Source organism: Jaculus jaculus, chromosome 5, assembly GCF_020740685.1.
Source record: "Jaculus jaculus isolate mJacJac1 chromosome 5, mJacJac1.mat.Y.cur, whole genome shotgun sequence".
In the NCBI taxonomy this organism is placed as follows: Eukaryota; Metazoa; Chordata; class Mammalia; order Rodentia; family Dipodidae; genus Jaculus; species Jaculus jaculus.
The window spans coordinates 158,894,593-158,904,459 of NC_059106.1; the positions used below are offsets into that span (position 1 = coordinate 158,894,593).

Here is a 9,867-nt window from a genome sequence, read left to right on the forward strand (position 1 = left end):
GGGACTGAATTATTATGCATTCAGAATTATGTGACTATAGCGGTTCCATATTGCAGTCAGAAACTCACCCTTATCCCAGTTCTTTATGGCCTACACACCCCAAGGGGCAAGCTTTCAGAAAAGTTCTGGATTTCTAGACGTGTCATCTCTGATATGTCTTCTTAACATGTCGCACTTTCCTGCTTCAGCTTAGCACCACTGACCTGGGAGACGGGGAAGGTGGCGGCGCAGTAGCCATGGGCACAGAGGCGAAGAAGCTGCTATTCTGGCAGCACCTGGGGGAAGCCAGGGGAGTTTCCATGTTTGGCCGCATTGTCTCCACTGAGAAAATAACCTCCATGAAAGATTTATGTGCATCACCTGCTCTGCCTTACGTTCCACCGCCCACGCAGTCTCAGCCCCACACAGCAGCCTTTGGGGAGACCGGTGTCTATAAAGAGTTAAAGAGTGCTAGAGAGATGACTCAGTGGTTAAGGCACTTTCCTGCAAAGCCTAACAATCCGGGTTCAGTTCCCCAGTACCCACATAAAGCCAGATACACAAAGTGGCACATGCTTCTGGAGTTCACTTGCAGTGGCTGGAGGCCCTGGTGTGCCAATTCTCTCTGTCTCCCTTCTCTCCATCATGCTCTGCTTGCAAATAAATAAATTATTATTATTATTTTTTTTTTCGAGGTAGGGTTTCACTCTAGCTCATGCTGACCTCGAATTCACCATGTAGTCTCAGGGTGGCCTCGAACTCATGGCGATCCTCCTACCTCTGCCTCCCAACCTGTTTGTTTATTTTAAAGGCTTCATTAAGGGTTGATAATGTACCATTGTATGGGGCAATTTTGAGTCTGCTAAGGCAATATCCTTATGCATGAACATTTCCCAGACTTCCCATGAAGCTGTTGAGAACCTAGACAATTGATTCAGCAGTTGTGATAAATAAAAACTATTCACTTAAGTCTCCTTTACTTCATAACATAGTTACTGACATGATAGGCAGCTCTCAGCTTGGGGAAAGATAATGAGATTTAGATACTAGTACATGGACTTAAAGTGGCTGAAACAAATTGGCCGACATCTTAAACTGACAACCCTACCTTCCTCTGTATCTTTCAGGATTGTTCAACTAAAGTTTATTTTTCCAAAAAAAAAATGTATTTCACATTATTGTACTTAACTTGTCAGTGTTCCAGATGTATCTTAGCTAAAACTAAAACTAGTGAATGCCCTAACTTTAGGTGTTTTTTTTATTTATTTATTTATTTATTTATTTGAGAGCGACAGACATAGAGAGAAAGACAGATAGAGGAAGAGAGAGAATGGGCGCACCAGGGCTTCCAGCCTCTGCAAACGAACTCCAGACGCGTGTGCCCCCTTGTACATCTGGCTAACGTGGGACCTGGGGAACTGAGCCTCGAACCGGGGTCCTTAGGCTTCACAGGCAAGCGCTTAACCGCTAAGCCATCTCTCCAGCCCACTTTAGATGGTTTTTGAAGCCTATACATTTGGTATTATTTGGCCCTTAAGCTTTTCCATCTCTTAGCATGGAGGATGAAGAAAGCTGTACATTGTTGCTTGAGAGTCTGTACACCAGATTTGTATTTGCACTGTCAGTATGGCAAATGAGTGAAAAGATGTTAATACACTATTTGGATTTTTTTTTTTATGTCTTGTTTTGATTTCAGCTCATACTCTGGCTGGGGGGAAAAACTCGATTTATGTTCATGACAGTGGGGATTTTTTTTTAATGTCTACATTCTTTCCAATAAACTGTTGGAAGATTAAAAAAAAAAAAAAAAGAAGAGTTTGTGATCAGCCCCACATTTGGGCTTCACCCTTTTGTAAAAGAACGTGTGTGTGTGTGTGTGTGTGTGTGTGTGTGTTATATGTAGGCATGTGTGCTTGTGGGTGCACATGTGTGTGCAGGTGTGCTTGTGTGTGAGTGTACACATATGTATGTGTGGAGATTCGAGGTCAACAGTGGGTGTCTTCTTCTATTGTTCTCCACCTTATTTCTCTGAGACAGGGTCTCTGTCACTGAACCCAGAACTCACGAATTTGGCTTGACTAGCTAGCCACCAAGGCCTTGGCATGTTCTCAGCTCTGCCTCCCAGTGTTGGAATTGCAGGGACACGTCATCATGCGGGGGTCTTTGGGGGGAGTACTCAGGATCTGAACTCAGGTTCTCATGCTTGTGCCGCAAGTGCCTTACCTACTAAGCTATCTATCTCCCCAGGCCAACATCACACTTGAAATCTTCACCTTGCAGCCAGGTGTGGTGGTGCACCCCTTTAATCCCAGCTCTCAGGAGACAGAGGCAGGAAGACCACCATGAGTTTGAGGCTACTCTGAGGCTACAGAGTGAATTCCAGGTCAGCCTGGGTTAGAGTGAGACCCTACCTCTGAAAACCAAAAAGAAAAAAGAAGTCTTCACCTTGCCACAACTGTAGTGAGTAGAATGGATGGAGGAGGCTTTGCTTATTGACAAAGTAAGAACTGATGAGGAGCTGGACTAATGACGTAGCTCTTGGGAGTACAGTATGGTGGGTATGTCCTAATGATTAAAGAGGGAATGACCAGGACTTTAAAAGTGACTGACGTTGAGAATAGGGACAGAGGACATCTTTATGACCCTAGTTTAAGTCACCAGATGGATAGGAGTACCCAGAAAACATGGAGCATGCTATGTCTTGAATGTGTTCCACAAAGTGCAGATGAAGCTTAATGGCCCCCCACCCACTGCAGCAATGTTGTGAGTGTTGTTAAGATATTATGATTGTGTTGTGAGAACTTGGCTGTCATGAATATGGTTGTTATTGTGTAAGAGGATTTGTTATTCCCACCTAGACTTGATATTAAAATGGTTTGGGCATTTATTAGCCATAGGATCCCTTCTTCTGTGTAATATATGGTGCAGCAAGCCTCTTATAAGATGTTATATGAGCTCCTTGACCTTGGACTTCCTAGCCTGAAGAGTTGTAAGAAATAGACCTTTGTTCTTTATAAATGACCTAGTCACAGGTATTTCATCACAGAGGCATAGAACAGATGAAGACAGAGAAGGAAAACCAGCGTGCTTAGGCTGACTCCACAAATCTAGAGCTCCCAAGAGAAGGTCGGGTGAGAGTTTGAAATAAGGGCTTGGGCCAAAAACATGTCAGGACTTGGAAAGAAGCAAAGCATGTCTCCACTTGTAACAGAAATAGCCGACCACTGGCAGGTCAGCCTTGAATATCTTTCTTGGGAAGTTAACTAACAGCCTAGGACTTGGTATGCCCTGACACAGGGGAGGTCTAAGTCAAGGAGATGATGACCAGGATGCTTCAAGCAGGTCATGTCTGGCTGACCACATGCCTTTACCTTAGATGCTACTGTATCACATGAAAGGTGAGCAGGCCCTAGCGACATGACCTGAGGTACGCACCTCAGAAGCTGGAAAGACATTTTATGCTGAGTTTAGAATATTTTGGGAAAGGATGCCTGTAATTGCCTCCCTACATGGAAATGCAACAAATTTTCATCCATGGTGCTTGAAGAGCTTACTACATTACCTCAGGTCCCAGATGGCCAATCTGTTGAAGTGATGTTCTTGGCAATTCTGGAAGAATCTCCATGTGGTTGCTTTCTCTTGAAAGGCTGCAGGATCACAAAGCACCAGGACAGATGTGGTTTCTGAAAATTACAAAGTACACAAACAGGCATGGATGTAAACACTGGGCAGCTTAACGACAATATCCGTAGGGTGCCAACTTTGGGCAGTGGCGGCCACAGCCCTCAGAGCCAAAGCTTCTCTGTGTGGTGTGGTGGTGAGGGCGTCAGCCCAGCAGTCACGCTATGGTGGGTTGAAATTTTATCTTGACCACTTCCAGGCTTATGTGATCTTGAGGAAGCTACTTTAATTCTGTGCCTCAGTTGCTCAAATAAGACTGAAGATAAGAACTGTGTTATATAAACAGGCTATAGAGTTGTGCGGATTCTGGAATGGAGGGGAGTGGTCATGAAGGCTCGTGCAGGCACAGTAAGGGCAGCTATAAATTTGTGTTAGTGTGGTTTGTAGACGCCCACCAACTGGGCACAGCTCTTGTGTGAAGATCAAAGAAGGAAGCTTGAGAAGAGTGAAAAATCTTACTTTATGCAATTCCTACAGCATTTTTCCAAAAATGTGCTATTTGCATTTTACATAAGCCAGTGACTGTCTCTAGGCTATGAAAGATATTCATGAACCCTCTTAAAGGCCCTTACTTCTCACTGAGAGGCGGGGGACGTCATCAAAGCAGAGGCAACGGGATGAGTCATCTCTGACCTCCATGGAAGGAAGATGGTCTTTCTGAGCTGTCATTGGGTGACATCCTCCTCTCTGAGGACCACCAGCCCTGCCTCCCAGCTCTGTCAGAGAGACTGAGCACAAAAGGGGCCCAGAAGATGTTTAAGACTTGGCCCAGAAGGAGGTCAGGCTGACTCCTCAGGAGCCATGTGCTTGGTGTTTAGAAACATTGCAAATTCAAGTGGCGGTATCTCCCTCATGGCCCCAGATCTTTTCAGAGCTTCAGGCAAACAAATCCATCAGTCTACCATGTCCAAGAGGCATCACAACTTAGTATCACCCCTTTAAGGTTGGCAGCTTCTACCACAGCCCCCAGAATGCCCAGTTGCTTTCTCTTAAGTGTGACCTGTATCCATGGGTTTGCTGGGCAGAACAAGTGTCAGAATAAACGATAAAAGTCACTTCCATGATTTGGCTACAAAGATGTCTGCCTTGCGACTTGCTAGTTTTCTCGCCCTGAGGGACCACTTGAACTCTTCTGTACCCCGAAGATTCGCTCTAGCTTACAGAGTGTTCTGTCCCCCTTGGGTCTTGCCATGCATGTGGCCCCGGTCAGCACCTTCAGTGGGGTCCAGTGAGAGACTCAAACCAAGCATTGTGATTGCAAGTCTCCTGAGAGACTGCCGGGTAAACTGTGCCAAATTCCTGATGCATACAAATCGTGAGATAACAAATGTGAATTCTTTTCAGCCACTCCATATTGGGATAATTTATTATACAGAATCAGCAAACTAATACACTTTCGAAGTCTGTTTCCTTTCTGTCTGTACATTTTCGTAAGTAGTGTATTGATCCAGACATTCAAGCCAGAAGCTTTAGCAGTCATTTCTGACTCTCATTTATTATTTTATTTTATTGTTTTGGTTCCTTTGAGGTACGGTCTCACTCTAGCCCAGGCTGACCTAGAATTCACCATGTAGTCTCAGGCTGGCCTCAAACTCACAGCGACCCTCCTACCTCTGCCGCCCAAGCTCTGGGATTAAAGGTACCACCACGTCCGGTTCCTCTCTGATTCTCTTTTTGTGTAAACGCAATCCTTACTTCCCTCAATGTCAAGATATATGTACCTTGTCTAACAATAAGTCCATCAGCCTTTTCCCAGACATGCTCGAATTTGAGTTCTCACAGTCTCCATCACCCCCACACAGACGTCGTCAAGGATCTACGGGCTGCCTTTCTGGGGCGCCGGGCTTGTTGTCTAACCATAGCTGGTGCTCCGCACAGCAGCAAGGGCAGACTTAGCAAAAGCATACACATTGGGCCACGTGTCTGCTGTGCTTAAAACTTTCCAACCTCCCTGACCCCCAAACACTTAGAGTAATAACCCCAGCCTCTCCTGTCTCTCTGACCTCACAGCTCTCCTGACACCCTGGTTTTCTGCCTGACCTTGCAGGCACATTAAGCTTCCTTCCCACCTTGGGAATGTGAGCATCTGTTTCTTCCATCTAGGATGCTCTTTCCTTCCTCTTCTCATGGCTGAGCTCAACAGCTGCTGCCTCAGAGCGCTCTCCTGACCCTGAAGTCTCAAGTTGCCCCGTCTCCCTGTGTGCTTGGTGCAGGGGGCGGAATCATGGCCCCCGAACAGTATGCATGTCCCAATCCTGGGACTATGCGAGTTTAGATGGTGAAAAGGGGCTTTGCAGATATGCTTACATTATTGATCGTGGGGTGGGGAGATGGTCTCGAATTACCTAGGTGTCGTAATGGGATCAAATGTGTCCTCATATAAAGGAGGCAGGGGACTTATGCCAGTAGTAGGAGATGAGAGAATAAGATTATTGGAGTCATGTGCTGCCTCAACATCTGCTCAGATTGGAATGACTTCTAATAGACTAAGCATGGTACCTGTTCCCACTTACTCCTGGGGACGAATTTCTTCAGCCAGGCAACCCTTCTCCCTGAGCAGACCAAGGACAGTTCTTGCCTATTCCTGGGTAGTTGATTTCAGAGCTCCCGGATCATGGTTTTTTTTCCAGATGTGTTAATCACACCTTCCTTTGACAGTCAAATTTAATTACCCTCCTTTTTTTTTTTGGTGTGTGCATTTGTATGTTTGTGGACACACACACATGTGTGGGTGTAAATACAAGTGTGTAGAGGTCAGAGGTCAACATTGGGAGTCTCTGATCACTCTGCACCTTATTTGTAAAATTTTTATTTATTTATTTATTTGAGAAAGTGAGAGAGAGAGAGAGAGAAAATGGGCACACTAGGGCCTCCAGCCACTGCAAACCAACTCAAGACACATGTGCCACTTTGTGCATCTGGCTTACGTGGGTCCTGGAGAATTGAACTGAGGTCCTTTGGCTTTGCAGGCAAGTGCCTTAACCACTAAGCCATCTCTCCAGCCCTCTATACCTTATTTTTAGGCAGATATATAGAGAGAATGGGCACACCGGGGCTTTTAGCCACTGCAAACGAACTCCAGACACATATGCCACCTTGTGCATCTGGCTTTCATGGGTCTTGGGGAATACAGCCTGGATCCTTAGGCTTTGATGGTTTAGCCTTAACTACTAAGCCATCTTGCCAGCCCCTGTCATATTTTAATTTTAATTTTTCGAGGTAGGGTCTCACTCTAGTCCAGACTGACCTGGAATTCACTCTGGAGTCTCAGGGTGGCCTTGAACTCACGGCAATCCTCCTCCCTCTGCCTCCTGAGTGCTGGGATTAAAGGCGTGCGCCACCACGCTTGGCTTCCCACCTTATTTTTTTTTTATATTTTTGGTTCATTTTTATTTATTTATTTGAGAGTGACAGAGAGAGAGAGAGAGAGAGAGAGAGAGAGAGGCAGATAGATAGAGAGAGAATGGGTGCACCAGGGCTTCCAGCCACTGCAAACAAACTCCAGATGCATGCGCCCCCTTGTGCATCTGGCTAATGTGGGTCCTGGGGAATCAAGCCTCGAACTAGAGACCTTAGCCTTCACAGGCAAGCGCTTACCGCTAAGCCATCTCTCCAGCCCCCACCTTATTTTTGAGACCGTGTTTCTCACTGCACTGGGAGCTCACTGAGTCAGCTAGACCCGCTGGCCAGCAGCCCTAGGGTTCCTTTGTCTCTGCCTTCCTAGCACTAGGATTACAGGTGCATCTTGTTGCATCTAGAGTTTACGTGGGTGACGAAGACCTAACTCAGGTCCTCATGCTTGGCAATCACTTTACCCCCTATGACATCTTCCCAGACCCTACCCTACCCTCTTAAAAAAATATATTTAATTTTTCTTTGTTTATTTGAGAGAGAGAAATAGGCAGGGAGAGAGAGCGCAGGAATGAGCACACCAGGGTCTTCAGCCGCTGCAAACAAACTCCAGATGCATGCACCCCCTTGTGCATCTCGCTTACATGGGTCCTGGGGAATTGAACCTGGGTCCTTTGGCTTTGCAGGCAAGCACCTTAACCACTAAGCCAGCTCTACCCTACCTTTTGAAGCTACAAACCTCACACCATGACTTGGATGTGATTTCCACCCCCAATATGTTGGAACTTAGAACCCAATGTGGTATTCTTAAGAAGAGAGCCTAGCTATGGTTTGAACATGTCCCTTCCAAAACGTAGGAGTTGAAACCGTTAGCTAATGCAGTGGTGTGAAGAGATACAGCTACCTGGTGGTGGCACGGCCCCCATGAGAAGATCGCTGCACGTTTGAAACGATATAGTGAGTTCCAGGACTACATAGTGAGACCCTGTCTTAAAAAACAAACAAGAGCCAGGAGTGGTGGCCCATACCTTTAATCCCAGCACTTGGGAAGCAGAGGTAGGAGGATTGCCATGAGTTCAAGGCCACCCTAAGACTATAGAGTGAATTCCAAGTCAACTGGGGCTAGAGCAAGACCCTGCTATGAAAGACAAACAAGCCAAATAGACCAAAAAAGCAATGGAAAAGCCAAAAGAGCTCCTGTCTCATGAATGGAATGAAGTGTCACAAACTGGCCGTCACCCTTGCCTTTCCTCATGGGAGGATACAGTATCCCCCCCCCCCCAAGCTACAGCAAGAGGCGCCATCTTGGATGCAAAGAGCAGCCCCCAACCATACACCAAACCAAACTTTGAGGATATACATTTTTCTTTTTGATAAATTACCTAGTCTCAGGAATTTTATTATAGCAGCACAAAATAAGCTAACATAGGGCTCTGCTCCACCCTCACAAATGGGGTTAATATGCTTACCAATAAAAGGTTGGTATGTATGTAAATAATGGAACATGAGCCTGAGTATGGACTATGAGTCAAGAGAGGAGGCCAGGAAAGGAGAACAAAAGCAGACGAGAAGGGGGAAAGGACAGAAGGAAGCACGTGGCATGAAAGCAGAAAGGAGGCTGAGCTGTTGGGGAGGGCATAAGGAGGAAGGGAACAAGAAAGGAAAGGAAACAAAACATCATAATGAAACCTAATTCTTTGCATGCTAATCAGTAATTTTTTTTTTGAGATAGAGTCTCACTCTAGCCCAGGCTGACCTGGAATTCACCATATAGTTTCAGGCTGGCCTCAAACTCACAGCGATCCTCCTAATTTAGCCTCCCAAGTGCTGGGATTAAAGGCATGTGCCACTATGCCTGGCTAATAAGTAAAAATTTTTAAGAAGAATTATATGCTAATCATATTATGTTAGACTTATAGTTTTATTATCAGTCTAGATATAAATATTTAAATCATCACATGAATATTGATTTATATCTAACAATGACAAAATTTGACCCTAAAAAAAATGCACAAAAGTCTGGCCTGGGGAGATAGCTCAGAGGATAAAGAGCTCACTGTGCAAGTGGGGGGACTGGAGTTCGGATCCCCCACTCCCATGATGACAGCCCGCTTGTAACCGCAGCACTCAGGAGGAGCTGGCAAGGGATTCCTGGAGCAGCTGGCTGGCCAGACTGCTAGAATCAGGAAGCTCTGGCTTCTAGAGAGAGACTCTGCCTCGGGAAACCAAGTGTAGAGTGATGGAGGAAGACCGCTAACATCAAGTTCCAGCCTCCACTGACACACTCACACGCTTGCACATCACCCACACAAAAGCACACTCACACATGTGATACACATGTACCGAAAAGAAAAGTAAAGAAGAGAAGGAATAGAAAAAAGGAAGGAAGGAAGGAAGGAAGAAAGAAAAGGAAGAAAGAAAGAAAGAAAGAAAGAAAGAAAGAAAGAAAGAAAGAAAGAAAGAAAGAAAGAAGGAAAAGGCTGGCTGGGTGTGGTGGCACACACCTTTAATCCCAGCACTCTGGATGGAGGGGTAGGAGGATTGCTGTGAGTTCAAGGCCACCCTGAGACTCCATACTGAATTCCAGGTCAGCCTGGGCTAGAGTAAGACCCTACCTTGAAAAACAGAAAGAAAGGAAAGGAAGGAAGGAAGGAAGGAAGGAAGGAAGGAAGGAAGGAAGGAAGGAAGGAAGGAAGGAAGGAAGGAGGGCAGGAAGGGAAGCTGTAGCAAACTAGGCAGGCCTTTTTATCTTTTTCTCTACAGGCCCTTTGAACTTACACTTCCCAGCCACCCAAACTGTGAGAAAATAAATTTGTTTTCTGTGTAAATGATGCAATGTGCGGTACATTGTCAGAG

At 45.7% G+C, this 9,867-nt stretch overlaps 1 long non-coding RNA gene across 1 annotated transcript; it reads left to right on the forward strand.

Annotated features, from left to right (window-relative positions):
- Window positions 1-768: 768 nt before the first annotated feature.
- LOC123460880 lies at window positions 769-1,649 on the forward strand. The gene is made up of 2 exons (XR_006637260.1): window positions 769-1,228; window positions 1,474-1,649. It is a non-coding gene; the product is annotated as an uncharacterized LOC123460880 (long non-coding RNA).
- The last annotated feature ends 8,218 nt before the right edge of the window (window positions 1,650-9,867 follow it).